Source organism: Populus trichocarpa, chromosome 17 (genome assembly GCF_000002775.5).
Source record: "Populus trichocarpa isolate Nisqually-1 chromosome 17, P.trichocarpa_v4.1, whole genome shotgun sequence".
In the NCBI taxonomy this organism is placed as follows: Eukaryota; Viridiplantae; Streptophyta; class Magnoliopsida; order Malpighiales; family Salicaceae; genus Populus; species Populus trichocarpa.
In genome coordinates, this window is record NC_037301.2 from 5936617 (window position 1) to 5961503 (window position 24887).

The following is a 24887-nucleotide window of genomic DNA, read 5'->3' on the forward strand; positions in this document are numbered from 1 at the left end:
GCAGCAATGGAATCGCTATGCCGACCGCCGGATCTTTAGATCTTGACGTCCTCGCCCCGGAGCCATGGGCCTTTCACTCTTTTGCCCTGTCCCTTGCTCCTCTCGGGTGAATCACCGCGCTCCTCCCCTCGGCGGGCAGGGGATGCCGTGCGGGAAAGGAAAGGTGAGGAAATGAAGGGTAGGGGAGTAGGAGACCAAAAAAAGAAAGAAAGAGAGGGGAGGGGCGGGTCGGGGAACTGGCAAAAAGAAAGGGTGCAACACGAGGACCTCCCAGGAGATCACCCATCCTAATACTACTCTCGCCCAAGCATGTTTGCCTGCGGAGTTCTGATGGGATCCGGTGCATTAGTGCTGGTATGATTGCACCCGTCAACCCATGCACGCGCAATTCCAATAAGCGATTTGAAGGTGCCCGCGAGGAGGATCGCAGAGCGATGGCAAGCTTCGCGGTGGTTCGAGCACCGCCGCAGAGGGGCGCCGGCTAGGGGAAGTGCGACCGGGACCCTAGAGCGGGCTGGTTCGAGCCAGGAAAGAACAACGTCTTAAAAGAGCCATAACCCGTCGGATCGCGCCCAGATTTTTACAGGAGCTTCCGAAGTCTGTTTCCCTTATTGTAGCATGGAATCGCTACGCCGACCGCCAGATCTATAGATCGTGATGTCCTCGCCTCGGACCCATGGGCCTTTGACTCTTCTGCCCTGTCCCTTGCTCCTCTCGTACGAATCACTGTGCTCCTCCCATCGGCAGCAGGGACGCCGTGCGGGTAAGGAAATGTGAGGAAATGAAGGGTAGGGGAGCAGGAGACCAAAAAAAGAAAGAAAGAGCGGGTCGGGTCGGGGAACTGGCAAAAAGGAGAGGTGCAACACGAGGACTTCCCAGGAGGTCACCCATCCTCATACTACTCTCGCCCAAGCACGTTTCACTGTGGAGTTCTGATGGTATCCCGTGCATTAGTGCTGGTATGATCGCACCCGTTAGCCCATGCACATGCAATTCCTATCAACGCTTCGAAGGCGTCCGGGAGGAGGATCGTAGAGTGATGGCAGGCGTCGCGGCGGTTCGAGCCCCGCCGTAGAGGAGCGCCGACTAGGGGAAGCGCGACCGGGACCCCAGAACGGGCCGGTTCGAGCTAGGCAAGAAACGCAGCTCAAAAGGGCCATAACCCGCGATCCGACTGTCGGATCGCGCCCAGATTTTTACAGGAGCTTACGGAGTCCGTTTCCCTTGTAGTAGCACTGAAATCGCTAAGCCGATCGCTGGATTTTTAGATCTTGACGTCCTTGCCCCAGAGCCATGGGCCTTTCACTCTTTTGCGCTGTCCCTTGCTCCTCTCAGGCGAATCACCACGCTCCTCCTCTCGGCGGGCAGGGGACGTTGTGCGGGACAGGAAAGGTGAGGAAATGAAGGGTAGGGGAGCGGAAACCAAAAAAAGAAGGGTTGGAGCAGGTCGGGGAACTGGCAAAAAGGAGGGGTGCAACATGAGGACTTCCTAGGAGGTCATCCATCCTAGTACTACTCTCGCCCAAGCTCGTTTAACTGCAGATTTTGATGGGATCCAGTGCATTAGTGTTGGTATGATCACACCCGTTAGCCCATGCACACGCAATTCCTATAAGCGCTTCAAAGGTGCCCGCGAGGAGGATCGTAGAGCGATGGCAGACGTCGCGGCGGTTCGAGCACCACCGGCTTGGGGAAGCGCGACCGGGACCCTGGAGCGGGCTAGTTCGCTCCATGCAAGAACACTAGCTCACAAAGGCCATAACCCGTCGGATTGCGCCTAGATTTTTACAGGAGCTTCTGGAGTCCGTTTCCCTTATAGTAGCATGGAATCGCTACGCCGACCGCCAGATCTTTAGATCTTGACGTCCTCGCCCCGGAGCCATGGGCCTTTCACTCTTCTGCCCTGTCCCTTGCTCCTCTTAGGCAAATGATCACGCTCCTCCTCTCGGCGGGCAGGGGATGCCGTGCGGGAAAGGAAAGGTGAGGAAATGAAGGGTAGGGGAGCAGGAGACCAAAAAAAAAGGGTTGGGGAACTGGAAAAAAGGAGGGGTGCAACATAAGGACTTCCCAGGAGGTCACCCATCCTAGTACTACACTCGTCCAAGCACGTTTAACGTGTGGAGTTCTGATGGGATCTGGTTCATTAGTGCTTGTATGATCGCACCTGTTAGCCCATGCACGCGCAATTCCTATAAGCGCTTCGAAGGTGCCCGCGAGGAGGATCAGAGCGATGGCAGGCATCGCGGTGGTTCGAGCACCGCCGGCTCGGGGAAGCGTGACTAGGACCCTGGAGTGGGCCGGTTCGTGCCCTGCAAGAACACCGGCTCAAAACAGCCATAACCCGCGATCCGACCATCGGATCGCGCCCAGATTTTTACAGGAGCTTCTGATGTTCGTTTCCCTTATAGTAGCCATGGAATCGCTACGCAGACCGCCGGATCTTTAGATCTTGACGTCATCGCCCCGGAGCCATCGGCCTTTCACTCTTCTGCCCTGTCCCTTGCTCCTCTCGGGCGAATCATCGCGCTCCTCCTCTCGGCGGGCAGGCGACTGATGCAACCATATTATTCGATAGTTTCACTCACATTTAACTAGTGTTTTGCCTATGTTTTATATATAAAATGTCTTGATATTCTTTTTTTTTATGTTTTGAAGGCACTTGTGGTATATGAACTTGTGAAGCAACTGAGTTTAATAATTGTGGCGGATCTACGTTACTAATCTTAGGGAGAACTTTCAATCAAATCAAACATAGACTGCGGACAATTATGTTTTCTTGATTAATCAACTTATCTAGTTCTTAAGGCTGTCATTGAATTAAATTACTAGTGCGGACACTGTGGTTGTTTGATTGTTAGGGTTAGTTATACGGCGGATTCGTTAACTAACCTATGTTAAGAAGAGATAAATATTCAGAATATAAATTGATGTTTCGTTTCCATGATCAGTTCTGATTTCTGTAGGTGGATGTGTGCTTGCGACCAAGGTTTGTTCTCTTGATAATTTTCTGATTTTATTAAATTTTGTTTGATAGTTTTTTATTTTCTTTTGCTTTAGCCTAGATAACGTCCAAACCCCCCCCCCCAAATTGCATATAATCTAGCATAAAAATCTAACTTGAACCTTTCTCGTGGGATCGACCCTTTGCTTGCTCTATACTATCTTGTGTGTTGTGTTTGAAGCTAGGGTAATTAATTTGTGCGACCGCGACATCGCAACAGGGACGCCGTGCGGGAAAGGAAAGGTGAGGAAATAAAGGGTAGGGGAGCAGCAGACCAAAAAAAGAAGGGTCGGGGAACTAGCAAAAAGGAGGGGTGCAACACGAGGACTTCCAAGGAGGTCACCCATCCTAGCACTACTCTCACCCAAGCACGTTTAACTGCGGAGTTCTGATCGGATTCGGTGCATTAGTGCTGGTATGATCGCACCCATTAGCCCATGCACGTGCAATTCCTATAAGCGTTTCGAAGGCGCCCGCGAGGAGAATCGCGGAGCGATGGCAGGCATCACGGCAGTTCGAGCACCGCCGGTTCGGGGAAGCGCGACCGGGACCCCGGAGCAGGCCGGTTCTTGCCGGGCAAGAACACCAGCTCAAAAGGGCCATAACCTGCGATGCGACCGTCGGATCGCGCCCATAGTTTTTACAGGAGCTTCCGGAGTCCGATTCCCTTATAGTAGCCATGGAATCTCTATGCAGACTACCGGATCTTTAGATCTTGACGTCCTCGCCCCGGAGCTATGGGCCTTTCACTCTTCTGCCCTATCCCTTGCTTCTGTCAGGCGAATCACCGCGCTCCTCCTCTCGGTGGGCAGAGGACGCCGTGTGGGAAAGGAAAGGTGAGGAAACGAAGGGTAAGGGAGCAGGAGACCAAAAAAAGAAGGGTCGGGACGGGTCTAGGAATTGGCAAAAAGGAAGGGTGCAACACGAGGACTTCCTAGGAGGTCACCCATCCTAGTACTACTCTTGCCCAAGCACGTTTAACTGCGGAGTTCTGATGGGATCCCGTGCATTGGTGCTGGTATGATCGCACTCGTTTGCCCATGCACGCGTAATTCCTATAAGCGCTTCGAAGGCGCCCGCGAAGAGGATCACAGAGCGATGGCAGGCGTCGCGGCGGTTCGAGCACCGCCGGCTCAGGGAAGCGCGACCGGGACCCCGGGGCAGGCCGTTTCGCGCCGAGCAAGAACACCGGCTCAAAAGGGCAATAACCCGCGATCCGACCGTCGGATCGCACGTCGGATCGCGCCCATAGTTTTTACAGGAGCTTCTGAGTCCGATTCCCTTATAGTAGCCATGGAATCTCTATGCAGATCGCCGAATCTTTAGATCTTGACGTCCTCGCCCCGGAGCCATAGGCCTTTCACTCTTCTGCCCTGTCCCTTGCTGCTGTCGGGCGAATCACCGCACTCCTCCTCTCGGCGGGCAGCGGACGCCATGCGGGAAAGGAAAGGTGAGGAAACAAAGGGTAGGGGAGAAGGAGACCAAAAAAGAAGGGTCGGGGCAGGTCGGGGAACTGGCAAAAAGGAAGGGTGCAACATGAGGACATCCTAGGAGGTCACCCATCCTAGTACTACTCTTGCCCAAACACGTTTAACTGCGGAGTTCTGATGGGATCCCGTGCATTAGTGCTGGTATGATCGCACCTGTTTGCCCATGCACGCGCGATTCCTATAAGCACGTGTGCGGCGTGGCGGCGAAAACATCCACCCTCAAAATCTTATCTAATGTGGCAAATGTTTGGAGACAAGGAATTCTCGTCTTTTATTAGTGGAAAAATGGAATGGGAGTCGCAACCTAGTATTTTGGTCACTAGGAACCCTAACTGGTCTAAGAGATCGGGTACGGGGACTGGTTGCATAAAGAGAAGGTATTAGCACCCCAAATACGCCTTACCTAAGGTAAGCTGCATTGTTTTATTGTCTGATAAAATCTAAGATCTTGTCGTGTTTTCTAGTTGTTGGTCCGTCTATGATTTAAGAAAAGTCCTCCTCGGTAAGGAGATCCTTATCTTATCGGATAATTCTAACGTCAACAAAAGAATTTAATATCCGGAATACGTCTTACGTATAAGGTCATAACCCCAGATATTAAAAGAAAACAAAATAATTTTTTTGGAATATTTGAAATATTGGCCTAGTTCTCGTGACTTTAATAAACTGGTTATTAAAGCCAAAATGCATGCTAATATATATTTTTGAAATTTTCTTTGTTATATGAAAATACAATATGATTTTTTTTATTATTATTTTTGAGATTCTTGGTCGTATGTATGAAAACAAAAAATATATTTTTTTTAATGTTTCGACAAAAACCGGGTATTTTAATATTGGATTTGTATCTTTACAATATAAAAATACAAACCAATATTAAGCAAAATTCAATAAAATTATACGCGGAAAAATCAAAAACTTCCAAAAATATTTTTAATTTTTTTTACTGGGCCGGACCTGGCCCACTCATTTTGGGCTGGGCCCGACTTGTCCGGCCTAGTGAACAGTGGAGCACTCTCCACTATTCACATGCTACGTGAAGGGGAGGAAGGCTGACCTGCTGACGCTCACAGTGATGCTGGTGGCGGTGGAGAGGAAGCCGGCGATGGTTCACGGTGGTTATGACGGTGGCGGGCAGTGTTTGCTGCAGCTTTTCTTCTTCTTCCTCGTGTAGAGACACCAGCCTCTGTTTTTTTTTTTGCCTTCCTCGTCTGCTTCTGTTTTGTTCTTCTTCTTTTGGTCTCTGGTGGGGGTGGAGCTGCTGGTGGCTTTCAGACGGTGCAGTGGAGGTTGCTGGCCGGTGGAGTTGTTGTGGGGGGCGACGGTGGCTCTTCTCCTCTTTGTGCAGAGGCGTGAGCCTCTGTTTTCTTTTTTTATGTTGATCGATACTCCTTTCTCAGTGGCGGCGTTGTGGCAGCAATGGAGAGGAAGACCAACGGTGGTTCTCCTTTTTCCTTCCTTCTTCCTCTATAACTTTCTTTCCCCGTCTCTCTGTTTCTTTCGTTCTTTTCAAAAGATTTCCCACCCTCTGTTTTCTCCTTCTCCCTTTGTTCTCTCTTTCCTTTCTGTCCCCCTCCTGTTTTCTCTTCTTCTCCTCTCTCGTTCCTTTTCTCCCCCCTGTCTCGTTCTTTTTCTCCTGTGTTTCTGCCCCTGGTTCTTTTTTCTTCCCCTCTCTATGTCGTCTTTCTTCCCCCTCTTTGTGCAGTACACCCTCTGGCTTTTATAGCCAGAGAATGCAAGCGTTTTCCTTTGCAGGGACGGAGTAACGGTCGGAGAGATATCAGTCGTGGACATGGCCCCTTGATCAGCGCCTTCCCTGCTGCAACCATTTCTCCGCCAGCTGCAATGTAACGTCTTCTGAAGAAGACAATGAACAAGGTTGAGCGAAACGACGTCGTTTTGCAATTTTAAATAATATTTCCAATTTGATCCTTGGATGTTTATGTAATTTTGTAATCAAGCCCCCTGGAAAAATTGTAATTAGACCCCTTGATTTTAGCGCCTTTTCTGATTTGGTCCTTGGTTTTGGATTGTTTCAATTAAGTCCCTAATTGGCCATCAAACTTCAATAATTATACAATTAAGCCCCTGATTTGACCAAATCAACTCTTCAAAATTATAATTGGACCCTAGAACTTTAATTTCTTCCAATAAAAGCCTAAATTGACTTAAGAAATCAATTTTCTTGCAATCAAATCCTCTATAAATTCAATTAAACCTTGGATAAAATTTAATTGAGTCTATAAACATCTGATTTTGGACTTTTCTTCCTCAAATTGAATTTTCCTTATCAATAGGGTTCTTATTGTCAAATTTCAACCTTTTGCATTTTTGAATATACTCAACCAATTTTGGCATTTTTTCGGCATTCCAGCATCCTTTTCTCGCTCCTATTATTTTTTGGATTTCTTCTGAATATTTTTTTGATATTTTTTTTTGTATTTTCTCATTTTTTTTGTGTGAACCCAAAAATGGGTAACAACACAGGGAACTGGCAAAAAGGAGGGGACAACACGAGGAGTTCCCAGGAGGTCACCCATCCTAGTACTACTCTCGCCCAAGCACATTTAACTGTGGAGTTCTGATGGGATCCAGTGCATTAGTGCTGGTATGATCACACTCGTTTGCCCATGCACGCGCAATTCCTATAAGCGCTTCGAAGGTGCCCGCGAGGAGGATTGCAGAACGATAGCAGGCGTCGCAGCGGTTCGAGCTCCGCCGGCTTGGGGAAGCACGACCGGGACCCCGGGGCAGGCCGGTTCGCGCCCGGCAAGAACACCGGCTCAAAAGAGCCATAACTCGCGACCCGACCATCGTATCGCGCCCAGATTTTTATTGGAGCTTCCGGAGTCCATTTCCCTTATAGTAGCAATGGAATCGCTACACGCTCCTCCTCTCGGCGGGCAGGGGACGCCGTGCGGGAAAGGAAAGGTGAGGAAATGAAGGGTAGGGGAGCAGAAGACCAAAAAAAGAAGGGTCGGGGAACTGGCAAAAAGGAAGGGTGCAACATAAGGACTTCCCAGAAGGTCACCCATCTTAGTACTCCTCTCACCTAAGCACGTTTAACTATGGAGTTCTGATGGGATACAGTGCATTAGTGCTAGTATGATCGCACCCGTTAGCCCATGCAGGCACAATTCTAATAAGCGCTTCGAAGGCGCCCGCGAGGAGGATCACAGAGCAATAGCAGGCGTCACGGCGGTTCGAGCTCCGTCAGCTCGGGAAGTGCGACTGGGACCCCGGGGCAGGCCGGTTCGTGCCCGACAAGAACACCGGCTCAAAAGAGCCATAACCCGCGATTCGACCGTCGTATCGCGCCCAGATGTTTCCTAGAGCTTCCAGAGTCCGTTTCCCTTATAATAGCAATGGAATCGCTACGCAAACCGCCGGATCTTTCGATCTTGACGTCCTCTCCCCGGAGCCATGGGCCTTTCACTCTTTTGCCCTGTCCCTTGCTCCTATCGGGCGAATCACCGCGCTCCTCCTCTCGGCGGGCAGGGGATGTCGTACGGGAAAGGAAAGGTGAGGAAATGAAGGGTAGGGGAGCAGCAGACCAAAAAAAGAAGGGTCGAGGAACTGGCAAAAAGGAGCGGTGCAACACGAGGACTTCCCAGGAGGTCACCCATCCTAGTACTACTCTCGCCCAAGCATGTTTAACTATGGAGTTCTGATGGGATGCGGTGTATTAGTGCTTGTATAATCGCACCCGTTAGCCCATGCAGGCGCAATTCCAATAAGCGCTTCGAAGGCGCCTGCGAGGAGGATCGCACAACAATACCAGGCATCGCGGCGGTTCGAGCTCCGTCAGCTCGGGAAGCTCGACTGGGACCCCGGGGCAGGCCGGTTCGCGCCCGGCAAGAACACCGACTCAAAAGAGCCATAACCCGAGATCCGACCGTCGTATCGCGCCCATATTTTAACTGGAGCTTCTGGAGTCCGTTTCCCTTATAGTACCATGGAATCGCTACGAAGACCGCCAGATCTTTCGATCTTTACATCCTCGCCCCGGAGCCATGGGCCTTTCACTCTTCTGCCATGTCCCTTGCTCCTCTCAGGCGAATCACCGCACTCCTCCTCTCGACAGGCAGGGGAAGCCGTGCGAGAAAGGAAAGGTGAGGAAATGAAGGGTAAGGGAGCAAGAGATCAAAAAATAAGGGTCGGGGCGGGTCGGGGAACTGGCAAAAAGGAAGGGTGCAACACAAGGACTTCCCAGGAGGTCACCCATCCTGTACTACTCTCCCCCAAGCACGTTTAACTGCAGAGTTCTGATGCGATCCGGTGCATTAGTGTTGGTATGATCGCACCCGTTTGCCCATGCACACGCAATTCCTATAAGCGCTTCGAAGGCGCCCGCGAGGAGGATCGCAGAGCGATGGCAGGCGTCATGGCAGTTCGATCATCACCGGTTCGGGGAAGTGATTGGTACTTAAAAGTGCATTTTTATCAAGGTTTTATATCATCATTTTGCACTTGAAGTATCAATAACTCCTTAACTAAAGCATGTTTTATAATAACAAGTCTGATACCATAAGATACCTTTAATTTATGGTAAATGTTCATCTTAAATGCAGGCCTATCACATAAATGAAAGGATTGATTGATGAGTTTAAGTACGGAAATTGAAATGACAAAGAAAGGGCCAAACTTAGAAAAGAGATGCTGGTTCAGTCCAAACTGGAACACTATTCGGTCATTGGGTTATATCTAGAGTTGTAGATCTTGGATTTAGGTCTGCCTTATATGGATGGAAAGCTAAGACATATGCCTAAAACTTTCATGGGGAGTCCAAGATTTAAAAAGGTCGTTTTAAGTCCAAATTGTAGCAACAACGGAGAAGTCTGAATCTGTCCTGCAACCCAGATACTATTCAGTGTTCAGCCCATATCTCGAGTTCTAGAAGTCCAAATGACCTCAATGTTTTTTTCTGGAAAGTTGAGACAATTTCCTAGAACTTTCATGATTTAAGTCTGTTCAAATTATGACGTTATTAATGACGTTTTTGGCAGACAAAAAGATAAGGATTGTTACCAAGTCAAGATGTGGCCACCCACTCAACAATTAGTCAATAAATCAATAGTTTTGAATTTTGGCCTATAAAAGGAGGCATTTGCCATGTATTTAGATATCTTGGTTTTCAGATCAAGATCATGCTCTTGCTCTCTCTTTATATTTTGTAATGCTTAAGTTTTGCTTATATTAATCTCTTGCTTATGCTTTTCATTTCCTTTACTTGTTTATTTATGTTTCTCTCTTTCATTAAGTTTAGCTAAGTTTATCATGTGAAGGTGAAAAGGTTACACTAATAATGTAAGAATAAGTATAATATAAACTCAACATAGACCTTAATGCTTGATACTAACATGTTTTATATTTGTTATCTTGTTCACTTTTAATACTTTGCTTGTTAAATGGTTAATCTAGATTTATGTTGTATAACCTTTGGTATAACAAATACTTGGCACTTTCATAGCCCAACCGTATGGTATAACCGACACCTGTGCTATGAAAGGAACTTGATTTGTTGTTAACATAAGTTATAATCATGAATGCCTGACAACATTTACAAGTATTAACAATATTCGAATAAGATAACTAATGTAATCATGTTAACAATTTATAATCCGATTGGAACTTCCTTTGTGTGTGGTTTCCAGTTGAGTAATAAAAAGAATTTATACTATACTTGTTTGAAATACCATTAGTGGATCCTCTAACCTTGACAATTATTTTATCCTTGTTTAATCCTTACATCAATATCACATCTCAAAGCTCTCTTTAACTTATTATTGTTGTTGTTATTGTTGTTATTTATAATTTATATAGTTAACCTCCATGTGGTTCGACCCCAGTCTTGTTGGGTTATTTATTACTTCGAAACTCCTACACTTGGGAGAAGACATCAATCTTTTGGTCGTGTCAAGTTTTTGGCGTCGCTGCCGGGGAGGTAAATTCTTGTATAAATTATAATATTTATTTTATTTTCTCTTTTCACTTTTCGTGTATCTAACTTTGTTTCTTTTCTTTTGTTTTGTTTTCTTTTGCTTTCTTCTTCCTTTTATTCTCTTCCTACACGTTCATGAGAGTTTGGTCACGTACATTAAGTGGTAGACTTTGTAGGGTATCCTCATCATTTTCAGAAAATATGGCCGAAGAAGATAATCAGTCGCTTCATAATGAGAATAATGAGAATATTCGTGTGAGAACACTTAGAGACCACATGAAACATTGCATGCATTCATGGAAAAGCAGGAGACAATCAACACTCAACTTGCTCAAAGCATGACAGATTTTAAAGATACTCTTGCAAAATTGACATCTGCTCTCAGTTTTCAAGAGAAAGGTAAGTTTCCATCTCAACCACAGCAAAATCCAAAGGGGCAATACAATGTGAATGCAAGTAGTTTTGGAAGCCAACACATGGATCAAGCCAAATCAGTCATCACTCTTCGTAGTGGTAAGGTTATTGAAAAACCCATTCTTGAACCTTGTGAGAAAGATGATGAGTCAATCTCTGAGGGTAAGGAAGGGGTTGAATCTGAACAATGTAAAGAAAAGACTGATTCTTCGCCAGCACTTCCATTTCCTCATGCCATGACCAAACAAAGGAAAGTCAATCACAACTCTGAAATCTTTGAAACTTTCAAGCAGGTAAGGATCAATATACCTTTGTTGGATGCTATTAAACAGGTACCTTCTTATGCTAAATTTTTGAAAGATCTGTGCACTGTGAAGAGAAAACTGAATGTGAAAAAGAAAGCCTTTTTAGCCGAACAAGTAAGTGTCATTCTTCAGAACAATAATGCTTTGAAATATAAAGACCCTGGTTGTCCTACAATTTCATGCTTCATTTGAGAACATAAAATTAAAAGAGCTTTACTTGATCTTGGAGCTAGTGTGAATTTACTTCTATATTCAGTTTTTCAAAGTCTCAATCTAGGTGAGTTAAAACCAACTTCTGTAACTCTTTTACTTGTCGATAGATCTGTAAAAGTGCCTAGAGGAATAATTGAAGATGTGTTAGTACAAGTCGATAAATTCATTTACCCTGTGGATTTTATTGTCTTGGATACACAACCTGTTGAAGCATGTAATTCATTTCCTGTTATTTTAGGACTTCCGTTTCTTGCAACTTCTAATGCATTAATTAATTGTAGGAATGGACTGATGAAGCTATCATTTGGAAACATGACATTGGAGATGAATATTTTCAACATTTGCAAGCAACCTGAAGATGATAATGATTTACAGGAAGTGGACTTTACTGAAATATTAGTTCATGATCAATTTCAAACCACTTCCAGTGAAATTGAGATTGATGAATATGACGATTTGCAAATGGTTTATTTTCAGGAAGAATCAAAGGCAAATAGTTGGAGACCAAAAATTGAGGAATTGCCACCACGATCAATTGAGTCCATACCTTCAAGTGTTCAACCACCAAAATCTGATTTGAAGCCGTTACCATTCAATCTCAAATACTATTTTTGGGAGAAAATGAAACTTTTCCGGTAATAATCTCTTCAAAACTTAATGCACATCAAGAAGGTAAGTTATTACAAACTCTGAAAATGCACAAAAATGCATTAGGATGGACCATAGCTGACATAAAAGGAATTAGTCCTTTGATTTGCACACACAAGATTTATTTGGAGGAAAATGCTAAACCCTCTAGAGAAATACAACGAAGGCTTAATCCTAATATGAAAGAAGTAGTGAAAAATGAAGTCATTAAGCTTCTAGATAATGGAAACATTTATCTTATTTTTGATAGCAAATGGGTAAGTCCTACCCAAGTTGTACCCAAGAAGTCTGGAGTCACTGTGATAACAAATGAGAAAAATGAGTTAATTCCAACTAGGACTATTACTGATTGGTGCATGTGTATTAACTATAGGAAACTTAATTCAATGACTAGAAAAAATCATTTTCCTTTACCTTTCATGGATCAAATCCTAGAAAGAGTTGCAAGTCATGAATTTTATTGTTTCCTAGATGGCTATTCAGGTTACAACCAAATTGAAATTGCATTGGAAGATCAAGAAAAGACTACTTTTACATGTCCATTTGGTACTTTTGCATATCGAAGGATGCCTTTTGGATTATGTAATGCACTAGCCACGTTTCAAAGATGCATGCTCAATATATTTAGTGATATAGTTGAATGTTTTCTTGAAATTTTTATGGATGATTTTTCTGTTTTTGGTGATTCATTTGATGATTGTTTGACTAACTTAGAAAAGGTTTTGAGCAGGTGTGAAGAGAAGAATCTTGTACTGAATTGGGAAAAATGTCACTTTATGGTAACAAACAGCATTGTACTTGGTCACATTGTTTCATCGAAAAGAATTGAGGTTGACAAATCTAAAATCGAGTTAATTACTAACTTGCCAACACCAAAATCTATTAAAGATGTTAGATCATTCTTAGGACATGCTGGTTTTTATAGAAGGTTCATCAAATATTTTAGTGTAATATCTAAGCCCTTGAGTAACCTTCTAACAAATGATAATATTTTTGAATGGACTGAACATTGTGAAGAAGCCTTTGTTAAACTTAAAGACTTGCTTACTTCTGCTCCTGTCATTCAACCTCCTGATTGGTCATTACCTTTTGAAATAATGTGTGATGCTAGTGATTATGCCGTGGGTGCTGTCTTGGGACAAAGAAAAGATAAGAAACCTTATGTGATTTACTATGCAAGTAATACTTTAAATAGTGCTCAAATGAATTACACCACCACTGAAAAAGAATTACTTGCAGTAGTATTTGCATGTGAAAAATTCAGGTCTTATCTTGTTGGCTCACCTGTTGTTGTTTTTAGTGATCATGCAGCATTGAAATATCTTCTTTCTAAGAAAGATTCTAAGGCTAGATTGGTTACTTCAAGAATTTGATATCACAATCAAAGACAAGAAAGGCACCAAAAATGTTGTCGCAGATCATTTGTCAAGATTGACAACAGATTTGAAATCTAACATCACACTAATCGATGACTACTTTCTTGATGAATCTTTATTTTCTGTCTCTACAATGCCTTGGTTTGTTAATATTGTCAATTTTTTTGTTTCAGGACAATTGCCAGCTCATTGGAGTACCTAAGATAAAAGAAAGTTCTTGAACGAAGTGAAGAACTTTTATTGGGATGACCCTTATTTATTCAAATATTGTCCTGATCAAATATTTCGAAGATGCATTCCTGACAATGAGGTTAGTAGTGTCATTAAATTCTGTCATTCTAAGGCATGTGAGGGTCATTTCTCATCAAGAAAGACCACTGTAAAAATCTTACAAAGTGGATTTTACTTGCCCATCATGTTCAAGGACTCACATGCATTCTGCAAGACTTGTGAAAATTGTCAAAAGTTAGGATCTATTTCAAAATGTCACATGATGCCTTTAAATCCTATTCTTGTCATTGAGATCTTTGACTATTGGGGTATAGATTTCATGGGTCCATTGCCTCCATCATTTGGTTTTTTGTACATATTAGTCGTAGTAGATTATGTTTCAAAATGGATAGAGGCAATTCCAAGTCGAAACAATGACCACAAAACAGTGATAAAGTTCTTGAAAGAAAATATTTTGAGTCGATTTGGAATCCCTTGAGCCATGATAAGTGATGATTGAACACATTTCTGCAACAAGCCATTTGAGTATTTAATGAAGAAATATGGAATCACACACAAAGTTGCCACCCCTTATCACCCTCAGACAAGTGGACAAGTAGAACTTGCTAATAGGGAGATCAAACAGATCTTGGAGAAAACAGTGAACCCTAATAGAAAAGACTGGTCTTTAAGACTTAATGATGCACTTTGAGCTTATCGAACTGCTTATAAAACATCGTTAGGCATGTCACCTTATAGATTAGTCTATGGAAAACCTTGTCACTTGCCTGTGGAACTTGAACATAAAGCTTATTGGGCTATTAAAGCTTTAAATTCTAACCTTGATGATGCTAGTCAACTGCGCAAATTACAAATAAATGAGCTTGAGGAAATAAGAAATGATGCATATGAAAATTCAAGAATTCACAAAGCAAGAATCAAAGAGTTTCATGACAAGAAAATCTTGAGAAAAACATTTGATGTTGGTCAAAAAGTTTTGCTTTATAATTCTCGACTCCATTTATTTCCTGGAAAGCTAAGATCAAGATGGAGCGGTCCTTTTATTGTGAAACATGTGTATCCATATGGGGCCTGTGATATTGAGAATCCAAAGAATGACGATGTTTTCAAGGTAAATGGACATTGTTTGAAAGTTTTCTTTGACAATTTTTCAGTTGAAAATTACTCTATTGAATTAAGTGATCCTATATATAAAGATTGATTCTTTTTCTCACATTGTTTTGTGTTTCGTTCTGGTGTGAATTTTTTTTTGCTAGTCTCTCTCACCCCGGTCAAATGGCAGATAACGGTACTCCGTGACTTAAGTTGGTTCTTTTAGTTTCCCATAATAACTGATATCTGTATATATTTGTGCAATTCTTTGCTCTTTCTCCCTTCTTTGAATCTCTTCTCCAATTCTCATTTGAAAATGGACACCACTCTTGAAAAATTGAAAAAGTATTTTCCCACTTTGCCTCCAAATGCGATTGCAAAATTTTACCGTGTTAGGTGTGCAAGATTGAGGTTGTTAATGAATCATGGAATTCCTGAAGATATTCGCTGGGTGATTAAAGCAAAGGTCCGATTATCAGGTGAGTCCTCCAATTCTTTCATCTCATACATGCCTAGAACAGGTAAAAACACTTTTGCAAAGAAACGCCGTGCAAAACGACTGAAAGTCTGTCACATCTGGACTTGTAATGTAACATGTCGTTCTTTAGGAATGGTATCTGTAAACTGTGAAGATAAAATAGAATTCATTAAGGATGGCATGAGTAAGGGGTCTTTAGATAATCTTCTATTGACCCTTGAGACGCATCCTAGTGGAGATGTGCATCGTGCAATTCATGATTTATGGCCACAATTCCATAAAGAACATGATTGACTTAGTCTTGAGAATCTGACTATAAAAGACCATGTTTGCCAATTTTTAAGAAAACTGGATGGGAAGCCTATCCCCGACCCATAGAGGGCGTTTAAGCCGTTTTTGGACATAAAACCAAGGGAAGATGTCAGCCACAATCACAACTACCTGTACATACACATGTTTTTTTAAAAAAATAAATAGAGAGAGAGAGAGAGTGAAACTCCAGCTGGCCTACATATAGGTGGTATGATTGCATTTTCAATTTCTCATCTATAAAATCTGCTATTCCTTCCCTTCATTTCTACTCAACCCATACATTCAATAAATATAGAAGTGTGTAGAAATGGTAGGTTCCTCAAGTCATCATATAAGAAATATTTGTGTTTTCGGTGGATCCAGTCATGGGAAAGAAAGAGTTTTTAGAATCAGCAAATCATCTTGGTCAGGTACTAGTTGAGAGAAAGATTCATTTAGTGTATGGAAGAGGCAGCCTTGGGTTAATGGGGGGGGTGTCAATAGCTGCATTTTTAGGAAGTAGTCAAGTTTTGGGGGTCGTCCTCAAAGTTTTAGCAAAAGGGGACATCATTGGAAAAACAATTGGAGAGGAACTACAGGTCTCTACAATGTCTGATCGATTGAATGCAATGTTTAACCATGCTTACGCCTTCATTGCCTTACCAGGTGGTCTGGGCACATTGGAAGAGATCTTTCATATTTCCTCTTGGGCCCAACTGCACACTCACCATAAACCCATAGGTCTGTTAAAGTTAATGGTTTTTATGATAATTTGTTGTCTTTTCTTGATCAAGCTGTGGAACAGGAATTTCTAACATCTTCGGCACAACAAATCATAATCTCTGCTGCTACTGCTAAACAATTGATTGACCAACTACAATCTTTCATCCTTGTAATTGATCCTTCCATGAGTCACATAAATTGGTCAACTAAGGAAAGATGAAAAAAGCTTAGATTGGATTTAAGCCTTTATTTGTGAATCCTTGTGTCTTTTGGTTTTATTAATAGCATAGTATTTTGTTTTGTTATTTCTTATATTTGTTTAAGTGTGTTTCAGGTTTGTCAGTGTTCGTTGTTTCAGGTGATGTCTTCTATACTCTATCTTTCTACCTTATAACATTGAGGACAATGTCTCGTTCTGGTTGAGGGGAGAGGGTAGTAGTTGACATTAAAAAAAAAACCTAACTTACTAACTGTTTTTGCTATTATTAAAACCATTTGACAAAACTCTTATTAGGATGGCAGAGTAAGGACGAATTTTGTTGACTCTTGAGACGCATCTTAGTAAATAGTCTTATCAAGGCCTATCAGAATACTTTTTGAAATATTCAGGTTTACAAACTCTCGCATTGTTATCACTTGATTCTGCTCATATACTCATTTAACAAGTATTCTTAAACCTTCATTTTCACACACACACACACACACACTAACATATGATTGTGGGTTGCACATTGGATTATTACATTATTTATATTCTTTTGTTAAAGGTGACAACTAAGGGAAAGGGATAGTATATAATTTGCAAAAAAAAAACAAATTGATAATATTGATGATAATAAAAACGTAGATAAGTTTGGTTTCGTAGCCTCCCTAACCTAAGCAATTAAGCCCGAAGGGGTGTTTTAACACCTAATACCCTAAAGTCAACTGACTTGGGAGCTATTGGCCTAAAGCTTGTTACATGGGTTAGGGAGAAAAGCTTAAGGGAATCAAACATTGCACTATCTACGTATCAGTATCTGCAACCCGAGTTACTAAGCTCGTAGGGGTGTCTCAACACCTAATGCCCTAAGACCAACTGGTCTGGGAGTCATTAGCCGAAAGCTCGTTACATGGGTTAAAGATGCATTGTGTTTTAAGTATATGTATATATATATTGAAAAAAAAGACAAAAAAAGAAAAAAGAAAAAAAGAAGATAATAATCCCAACCCAAGGAAGTTAACCTTAAACATTAGAATAGAATATTGTTTTCTTCCAATAAAAGCCCCATCATCTATGTTTTCATACATTGAGCACATAAAAAGGAAGGTTTATTAATATTTTTTTTAAGAGGTATTGAGCATATATATAAATTTAATGAGAGTTTGTTTATCTGGATAGATTAATGGAAGTTGAATGATGAATGTCTTGCTTTGTGGAATTTACAAATTGTTTTTCTATTTTAACACTTTGATTACTAGGGACTAGTAATAAGCTGGTTGGGGGGGTGTGATTAGTACTTAAAAGTGCATTTTTATCAAGGTTTTATATCATCATTTTGCATGTGAAGTATCAATAACTCCTTAACTAAAACATGTTTTATAATAACAAGTCTGATACCATAAGATACCTTTAATTTATGGTAAATGTTCATCTTAAATACAGGCCTATCACATAAATGAAAGGATTGATTGATGAGTTTAAGTACGGAAATTGAAAGGACAAAGAGAGGGCCAAACTTAGAAAAGAGATGGTGGTTCAGTCCAAACTGGAACACTGTTCGGTCATTGGGTCATATCTGGAGCTGTAGATCTTGGATTTAGGTCTGCCTTATATGGATTGAAAGCTAAGACATAGGCCTCAAACTTTCATGCGGAGTCCAAGATTTAAAAAGGCCGTTTTCAAGTCCAAATTGTAGCAACAACGGAGAAGTCTGAATCTGTCCTGCAGCCCAGACACTGTTCAATGTTCAGCCCATATCTCGAGTTCTAGAAGTCCAAATGACCTCAACGTTTTTTTCCTGAAAAGCTGAGACAATTTCCTAAAACTTTGATGATTCAAGTCTGTTCAAATTATGACGTTATCAATGACGTTTTTGGCAGACAAGAAGATAAGGATTGTTACCAAGTCAAGATGTGGCCACCCATTCAACAATTAGTCAACAAATCAATAGTTTTGAATTTTGGCCTATAAAAGGAGGCATTTGCCATGTATTTAGGCATCTTGGTTTTCAGATCAAGATCATGCTCTTGCTCTCTCTTTATATTTTGTAATGCTTAAGTTTTGCTTATATTAATCTCTTGCTTATGCTTTTCATTTCCTTTACTTGTTTATTTATGTTTCTCTCTTTCATTATGTTTAGCTAAGTTTATCATGTGAAGGTGAAAAGGTTACACTAATGGTGTAAGAATAAGTATAATATAAACTCAACATGGACCTTAATGCTTGATACTAACATGTTTTATATTTGTTATCTTGTTCACTTTTAATACTTTGCTTGTTAAATGGTTAATCTAGATTTATGTTGTATAACCCTTGGTACAACAAATACTTGGCACTTTCATAGCCCAACCGTATGGTATAACCGACACCTGTGCTATGAAAGGAACTTGATTTGTTGTTAACATAAGTTATAATCATAAATGCCTGACAACATTTACAAGTATTAACATTATTCGAATAAGATAACTAATGTAATCATGTTAACAATTTATAATCCGATTGGAACCTCCTTTGTGTGTGGTTTCCAGTTGACTAATAAAAAGAGTTTATGCTATACTTGTTTGAAATACCATTAGTGGATCCTCTAACCTTGACAATTATTTTATCCTTGTTTAATCCTTACGTCAATATCACATCTCAAAGCTCTCTTTAACTTATTATTATTGTTGTTGTTGTTGTTGTTGTTATTTATAATTTATATAGTTAACCTCCCTGTGTTACGACCCTGGTCTTGCCGGGTTATTTATTACTTCGACACTCCTACACTTGGGAGAAGACATCAATCTTTTGGTCGTGTCAGAAAAACACCGAGCAAGAACACCGGCTCCAAAAGGGCCATAACCCGCGAACCGCCGTCGTATCGCGCCCAGATATTTACTGGAGCTTCCGGAGTCTGATTCCCTTATAGTAGCCATGGAGTCGCTACGCATACCGTTGGATCTTTAGATCTTGACGTCCTCGCCCCGGAACCATGGGCCTTTCATTCTTCTGCCCCGTCCCTTGCTCCTCTATGGTGAATCACCGCGCTCCTCCTCTCGGCGGGCAGGGGATGCCGAGCGGAAAGGAAAGGTGAGGAAATGAAGGGTAGGGGAGCAGGAGACCAAAAAATGAAGGGTCAGGGCGGGTTGGGGAACTGGCAAAAAGGAGGGGTGCAACACGAGGACTTCCCAGGAGGTCACCCATCCCCGTACTACTCCCACCCAAGCATGTATAACTACGGAGTTCTAATGGGATCCGGTGCACTAATACTGGTATGATCGCACTCGTTAGCCCATGCACGCGCAATTCCTATAAGCGCTTCGAAGGCGCCCGCGAGGAGGATCGCAGAGCGATGGCAGGCATCGCGGAGGTTCGAGCACCGCCGGCTCGGGGAAGCGCGACCGGGACCCTGGGGCAGGCTGGTTCTCATTGGACAAGAATACCGGCTTAAAAAAACCATAACCTGCGCGCCCAGATTTTTACAGGAGCTTTCCCTTATAGTAGCCATGGAATCGCTACGCATACCGCCAGATCTTTAGATCTTGACGTCCTCACCCCGCAGCCATGGGCCTTTCACTCTTCTACCCTATACCTTGCTCCTCTCGGGCGAATCACCGCACTCCTCCTATCGGCAGGCAGGGGACGCCATGCGGGAAAGGAAAGGTGAGGAAATGAAGGTTGGGGGAGCAGGAGACAAAAAAAAAGGGTCGGGGAACTGGCAAAAAGGAGGGGTGCAACACGAGGACTTCCCAGGAGGTCACACATCCTAGTACTACTCTAGCCTAAGCACGTTTAACTGCGGAGTTTTGATGGGATCTGGTGCATTAGTGATGGTATGATCGCACCCCTTAGCCCATGCACGCGCAATTCCTATAAGCGCTTCGAAGGCGCCCGCGAGGAGGATTGCACAGCGATGGCAGGCGTCGCGGAGGTTCCAGCATCGCCGGCTCGGGGAAGCGCGACCGGGACCCCGGAGCGGGCCGGTTGGCGCCGGGCAAGAACACCGGCTCAAAAGGGCCATAACTCGCGATCCGACAGTCGGATCGAGCCCAGATTTTTACAAGAGCTTCCAGAGTCCGATTCCCTTATATTACCATGGAATCGTTACGCATACCGTCGGATCTCTAGATCTTGACGTCCTTGTCCCGGAGCCATGGGCCTTTCACTCTTCTACCCTGTACCTTGCTCTTCTCGGGCGAATCATTGCGCTCCTCCTCTCGGCAGGCAGGGGACGCCATGCGGGAAAGGAAAGGTGAGGAAATGAAGGGTAGGGGAGCAGGAGACCAAAAAAAGAAAGATCGGGGAACTGGCAAAAAAGGTGGGGTGCAACAAGAGAACTTCCCAGGAGGTCACCCATCCTAGTACTACTCTCGCCCAAGCATGTTAACCTGCGGAGTTCTGATGGGATCCGGTGCATTAATGATGGTATGATTGCACTCCTTAGCCCATGCACGCGCAATTCCTATTAGCGCTTTGAAGGCGCCCATGAGGAGGATTGCAGAGCGATGGCAGGCATCGCGGAGGTTCGAGCACCGCCGACTCGGGGAAGTGCGACAGGGACCACGGACCGGGCCGGTTCGTGCCGGGCAAGAACACCGGCTCCAAAGGGCCATAACCCGAGTGCCCAGATTTTTACAGGAGCTTCTGGAGTCCGATTCCCTTATAGTAGCCATGGAATCGCTATGCATACCGCCGGATCTTTACATCTTGACGTCCTTGCCCCGGATCCATAGGCCTTTCACTCTTCTGCCCTGTCCCTTGCTCCTCTCGGGCGAATCACCGTGCTCCTCCTCTCGGCGGGCAGGGGACGCCATGCGGGAAAGGAAAGGTGAGGAAATGAAGGGTAGGGGAGCAGCAGACCAAAAAAAGAAGGGTCGGGGAACTGGCAAAAAGGAGGGGTGCAACACGAGGACTTCCCAGGAGGTCACCCATCCTCGTACTACTCTCGCCCAAGCACGTTTCACTGTGGAGTTCTGATGGGATCCGGTGCATTAGTGATGGTATGATCGCACCCCATAGCCCATGCACGCGCAATTCTTATAAGCGCTTCGAAGGTGCACGCAAGGAGGATCGTAGAGCGATGTCAGGCATCGCGGTGGTTCTAGCACCGCCGGCTCGGTGAAGCGCGACTGGGACCCCGGAGCGGGCCGGTTCGCGCCAGGCAAGAACACCGGCTCCAAAAGGCCATAATCTGCGATTCGACCGTCGGATCACGCCCAGATATTTACAGGAGCTTCTGGAGTTCGATTCCCTTATAATAGCCATGGAATCGCTATGCATACCGCTGGATCTTTAGATCTTGACATCCTCGCCCCGGAGCCATGGGCCTTTCACTCTTCTGCCCTGTCCCTTGCTCCTCTCGGGAGAATCATCGCGCTCCTCCTATCGACAGGTAGGGGACGCCGTGCGAGAAAGGAAAGGTGAGGAAATGAAGGGTAGGGGAGTAGGAGACCAAAAAAAGATGGGTCGGGGAACTGGCAAAAAGGAGGGGTGCAACACGAGAACTTCCTAGGAGGTCACCAATCCTAGTACTACTCTCGCCCAAGCACATTTAACTGCGGAGTTTTGATTTGATCTGGTGCCTTCGGGAACGCGGACACAGGTGGTGCATGGCTGTCGTCAGCTCGTGCCGTAAGGTGTTGGGTTAAGTCCCGCAACGAGCGCAACCCTCGTGTTTAGTTGCCACCGTTGAGTTTGGAACCCTGAACAGACTGCCGGTGATAAGCCGGAGGAAGGTGAGGATGACGTCAAGTCATCATGCCCCTTATGCCCTGGGCGACACACGTGCTACAATGGCCGGGACAAAGGGTCGCGATCCCGCGAGGGTGAGCTAACTCCAAAAACCCGTGAGCCCGTGAGCCCATGCATGCGCAATTCCTATAAGCGCTTCGAAGGCGCCCGCGAGGAGTATCGCACAGCAATGGTAGGCGTCGCGGCGGTTCCAGCACCGCCGGCTCGGGGATGCGCGACCGGGACCCCGGAGCGGGCCGGTTCGCGCCGGGCAAGAACACCAGCTCAAAAGGGCCATAACCAGCGATCCGACCGTTGGATCGCGCCCAGATTTTTACAGGAGCTTCTGGAGTTCGATTCCCTTGTAGTAGCCATGGAATCGCTACGCAGACCGCCAGATCTTTAGATCTTGACGTCCTCGCCCCGGAGCCATGGGCCTTTCACTCTTCTGCCCTGTCCCTTGCTCCTCCCGGGCGAATCACCGCGCTCCTCCTCTCAGCAGGCAGGGACATCGTACGGGGAAGGGAAGGTGAGGAAATGAAGGGTCGGGGAGCAGGAGACCAAAAAAACAAGGGTCGGGGAACTGGCAAAAAAGAGGGGTGCAACACGAGGACTTCCCAGGAGGTCACCCATCCTAGGACTACTCTCGCCCAAGCGCGTTTACCTGCGGAGTTCTGATGGGATCCGGTGCGTTGGTGCTGGTATGATCGCACCCGTTAGCCCATGCACACGCAATTCCTATAAGCGCTTCGAAGGCGCCTGCGAGGAGGATTGCACAGCGATGGCAGGTGTCACGGCGGTTCCGGCACCACCGGCTCAGGGAAGCGCGACCGGGACCCCGGAGCAGGCCGGTTCGCGCCGGGTAAGAACACCGGCTCCAAAGGGCCATAACCCACGATCCGACCGTCTGATCGCGCCCGGATTTTTACAGGAGCTTCCAGAGTCCGATTCCCTTATAGTAGCAATGGAAGCGCTACGCATATCGCCGGATCTTTAGATCTTGACGTCCTCGCCCCGGAGCCATGGGCCTTTCTCTACTGTTACCACTACAATAATGTTCTTGAACGTCTTCATTATAAAAAAAAAACACATGCAGTTTTGGCTATAAAAGGTGAGAGGGAGGCAAAGCATAAGGGAGGAAGGATGAGGGAGAGCAAGGGTAGAAAGAAAACGGGGAGAACAAAGCAGGAGAGAAAGTGAAAAAAAAGAGAAACAACAGAGAGGAGCCGGGAGGAAGAAGGAAGAAAACAGAAGGGGAACGCGACAAAGAAAAGAAAAAAACAGAGATGAGCTGGGAAGAGAGGAGGCAGAGAGTGAGCAGAACATGAGATAAAGAAAAGAGTAGTAAAAAAGAAAAAAATAGAGAAGAGTAACAGAAGAGATTCAGGGGCGACAGAGTAGAACAGAAGAAAAACTAAGAAAAGAAACAGAGAGAAGGAGAGAACCAGACATAGAGAGAGGAGAATAGACAGACACGAGGAGAAGATAGAACGGAAGGGAAGCTAGGTGCAGGGAGTGGCATCATAGCTTCTTCCCAAAATCCCAGCGGCAAGCTCAAGGGGGATTTCTCCCAGCAGCGACCGTGAACCAGGTAAGCTTTTCATTCCTCCTTCCGTTTGTAATTGCACAAACATTGTGCAGGTGCAATTTAATTACATTGTGGTTGCAGCAGGCGTGCGTGAAGTGTTCACGCACGCTTGTGTTTTACGGCTGGTTTGCGGGGTCCAACCCTGCCATATGGGCCGAGTTGGGCCGAGCTCGAAAAAAAAATAAAAAAAAAATTCTTCAATTTTTTTTTCAAAAAGTTGTGATTTTCTGCAAATATTTTACTGCATTTGGATCAATATTGGTTTGTATTTTTATATTGTAAAGATACAAATCCGGTATTAAAATACTCGGTTTTCATCAAAACATAAAAAAATAAAATGTTTTGTTTTCATGCATACGGCCAAGTCACTCAATAATAATAATAATAATAATAATAAATCATATTGTATTTGAATATAAAAAAAGAAAATTTCAAAAATATGTATTAGCATGCATTTTGGCTTTAATAACCTATTTATTAAAGTCGCGAGAATTAGGCCAATATTTTAAAATTTTCAAAACAAAAATTATTTTGTTTTCTTTTAATATCTAGGGTTACGACCTTATACGTAAGACATATTCATGTTATTAAATTCTTTTGTTGACATTAGAACGATTAGGTTTTACCCGATAAGATAAGAATCTCTTTACGGAAGAGGACTTTTCTTAAACCATAGACGGACCAACGACTAGAAAACACGACAAGACCTTAGATTTTATCAGATAATAAAACAATGCACCTTACCTTAGGTAGGGCCTATTTGGGGTGCTAATACCTTCCCTTTACGCAACCAGTCCCCGTACCTGATCTCTGAGACCAGCTAGGGTTCCTAGTGACCAAAATACTAGGTGGCGAATCCATTCCATTTTCCCCCACATTTGCCACATAGATTGATAGAAGATAACTGAATTTGAGGGTGGATGTTTTTTTTGCCGCGACGCCGCACACGTGCGACACATCCCATACTTTAATTTTTGAAAAACACACACAAGCTAATAAGTTAGGGGGGTTAACGATCTACCCTATGACTATTGGTCAGGGTTCAGATGCGTGAAACACCCAACTTATATCTGAGTGTCTTCTTGGTAATGGTGGGCATACATGCCTTATCTGTTTCTCGCAACGCCCCTATACTGTCTTTATGAAGACCGTCACTGGGCAGATATGAGACCATTTTGAGACCAG

At 44.1% G+C, this 24887-nt stretch overlaps 12 non-coding genes and 4 pseudogenes across 12 annotated transcripts; all 16 read right to left on the reverse strand.

Annotated features, from left to right (window-relative positions):
* Window positions 1-249: 249 nt before the first annotated feature.
* LOC112324862 (5S ribosomal RNA) lies at window positions 250-368 on the reverse strand. The gene has a single exon (XR_002978861.2). It is a non-coding gene; the product is annotated as a 5S ribosomal RNA (ribosomal RNA).
* A 486-nt stretch (window positions 369-854) lies between these two features.
* On the reverse strand, window positions 855-973 carry LOC112324868 (5S ribosomal RNA). Its single transcript, XR_002978867.2, has one exon. It is a non-coding gene; the product is annotated as a 5S ribosomal RNA (ribosomal RNA).
* Window positions 974-1468: 495 nt separating this feature from the next.
* Window positions 1469-1586, reverse strand: LOC112324880 (5S ribosomal RNA; annotated as a pseudogene).
* A 460-nt stretch (window positions 1587-2046) lies between these two features.
* LOC112324810 (5S ribosomal RNA) lies at window positions 2047-2166 on the reverse strand (annotated as a pseudogene).
* Window positions 2167-3311: 1145 nt separating this feature from the next.
* LOC112324870 (5S ribosomal RNA) lies at window positions 3312-3430 on the reverse strand. The gene has a single exon (XR_002978869.2). It is a non-coding gene; the product is annotated as a 5S ribosomal RNA (ribosomal RNA).
* Window positions 3431-3914: 484 nt separating this feature from the next.
* On the reverse strand, window positions 3915-4033 carry LOC112325655 (5S ribosomal RNA). The gene has a single exon (XR_002979612.1). It is a non-coding gene; the product is annotated as a 5S ribosomal RNA (ribosomal RNA).
* Window positions 4034-4527: 494 nt separating this feature from the next.
* LOC112324858 (5S ribosomal RNA) lies at window positions 4528-4646 on the reverse strand. The gene has a single exon (XR_002978857.2). It is a non-coding gene; the product is annotated as a 5S ribosomal RNA (ribosomal RNA).
* Window positions 4647-6994: 2348 nt separating this feature from the next.
* On the reverse strand, window positions 6995-7113 carry LOC112325656 (5S ribosomal RNA). The gene has a single exon (XR_002979613.1). It is a non-coding gene; the product is annotated as a 5S ribosomal RNA (ribosomal RNA).
* A 376-nt stretch (window positions 7114-7489) lies between these two features.
* On the reverse strand, window positions 7490-7608 carry LOC112324867 (5S ribosomal RNA). Its single transcript, XR_002978866.2, has one exon. It is a non-coding gene; the product is annotated as a 5S ribosomal RNA (ribosomal RNA).
* Window positions 7609-8080: 472 nt separating this feature from the next.
* LOC112325647 (5S ribosomal RNA) lies at window positions 8081-8199 on the reverse strand. Its single transcript, XR_002979608.1, has one exon. It is a non-coding gene; the product is annotated as a 5S ribosomal RNA (ribosomal RNA).
* Window positions 8200-8679: 480 nt separating this feature from the next.
* Window positions 8680-8797, reverse strand: LOC112325651 (5S ribosomal RNA; annotated as a pseudogene).
* A 10754-nt stretch (window positions 8798-19551) lies between these two features.
* On the reverse strand, window positions 19552-19670 carry LOC112325642 (5S ribosomal RNA). Its single transcript, XR_002979603.1, has one exon. It is a non-coding gene; the product is annotated as a 5S ribosomal RNA (ribosomal RNA).
* Window positions 19671-20112: 442 nt separating this feature from the next.
* Window positions 20113-20231, reverse strand: LOC112325650 (5S ribosomal RNA; annotated as a pseudogene).
* A 473-nt stretch (window positions 20232-20704) lies between these two features.
* LOC112325644 (5S ribosomal RNA) lies at window positions 20705-20823 on the reverse strand. The gene has a single exon (XR_002979605.1). It is a non-coding gene; the product is annotated as a 5S ribosomal RNA (ribosomal RNA).
* Window positions 20824-21279: 456 nt separating this feature from the next.
* On the reverse strand, window positions 21280-21398 carry LOC112325654 (5S ribosomal RNA). Its single transcript, XR_002979611.1, has one exon. It is a non-coding gene; the product is annotated as a 5S ribosomal RNA (ribosomal RNA).
* Window positions 21399-22710: 1312 nt separating this feature from the next.
* On the reverse strand, window positions 22711-22829 carry LOC112325648 (5S ribosomal RNA). The gene has a single exon (XR_002979609.1). It is a non-coding gene; the product is annotated as a 5S ribosomal RNA (ribosomal RNA).
* Window positions 22830-24887: the final 2058 nt, after the last annotated feature.